The sequence below is a fragment of the Scomber scombrus genome, unplaced genomic scaffold, assembly GCF_963691925.1.
Source record: "Scomber scombrus unplaced genomic scaffold, fScoSco1.1 SCAFFOLD_120, whole genome shotgun sequence".
NCBI classification, from domain to species: Eukaryota; Metazoa; Chordata; class Actinopteri; order Scombriformes; family Scombridae; genus Scomber; species Scomber scombrus.
In genome coordinates, this window is record NW_026910699.1 from 83,626 (window position 1) to 85,032 (window position 1,407).

The window sequence follows — 1,407 nt, forward strand, 5'->3', positions numbered from 1 at the left end:
ATAAAGGATGCATGGAAGTGTGTGTGTGTTTTACCTTAATGTGTCACTGTGTTCAACAGATTAAAGGTCCGTATGAAGACACTTCTCTTTAACCCTCATACTGCTCATATTCTCACTTAGAATTGGTCTCTGCACCAATTCAAATTCATAGATTCCCAATCAGTCATTAATTAATATTTAGTCTGTCTGTCTGCATTGTTATCTTTACATGAGCCAAGTAAGAAATATGTTTCTTTTTAATTAAGGTAACCACACAATTTCTAATATGTCCTCAGTGAGTGTCTGCAGTCAATGTGGAACTTTTTTTAGGAACTCACTTTGAAATTCTGCTTTCTCAATATCATATTTGTTTTCTTACACTCTTGCACTCTGGTAAAAAAACACTCACTTTCTCTAAAAATCAATGTTAGACTTTCAGAATAAGAAAAGAAGTATTGCAGGTGTATTTCATGAGAATATCCTGATCCAATGTTTGTGTGTGATCCAATACAAATACAAAGTTAGAGCTTTATTCATTCCCACACAATGATGAGCCCAATCCTCTGATCTCTCCATCATGTACCTGATCATCTTTTTTCTTCCAATGTGTTTTTATTGAAAAATGTACCATACATTCCACATATACATTCAGAAAATATGTTCATAACTAAGTTAGTAAAGAAATAAAGTAAAATAATATTGAAACAAAATGAGACAACAAAACAAAAACAGAAAGAAAATTAAAAAGAGAAAAACAAGTAACATAAAGTGACAATAAGACCAATAACAGGCTGACCTGGGTCCTGTTCCATAAAGCAGGATTACCAAATAAACCAGGCTTATTTTGTTAGTCTGGCTCATTTTCCAGGAGATACAGTTCTATAAAGCAAGCTCAGCATAGTTCAAGTTACCATGGCAACTTATGCTGGCAAACTGGCCTGGTCCGGACCAGGCTAATTAATAATAATAATAATAATAATACTACATTTTATTTAAAGGCGCCTTTCTTGGCACTCAATTGTCAGGCTTAGCCTGAGTTGCTGCTTAGTCATAACACTGACCTGAAAGATAGGAGTTACTATATATATATATATATATATATATATATATATATATACACACACACTACCGGTCAAAAGTTTTAGAACTCTCCAATTTTTCCAGTTTTTTATTGAAAAAATGTTTTCAAGCTTACTATCTTGGTCTTTTTTCCTAAGGTAGTTGTGTCATAGCTTGGACTTGGATGTTTTGGGTCATTATCTTGCTGTAGGATGAACCCCTGACCAACTACGTTCATACCAGAGGGTTCTGCATGGTGCTGCAGAATGCTGTGGAAGAAGCTGTGCTTCAATCAATCAATCAATCAATCTTTATTTGTATAGCGCCAAATCACAACAAAGTTATCTCAAGGCACTTTACACATAGAGC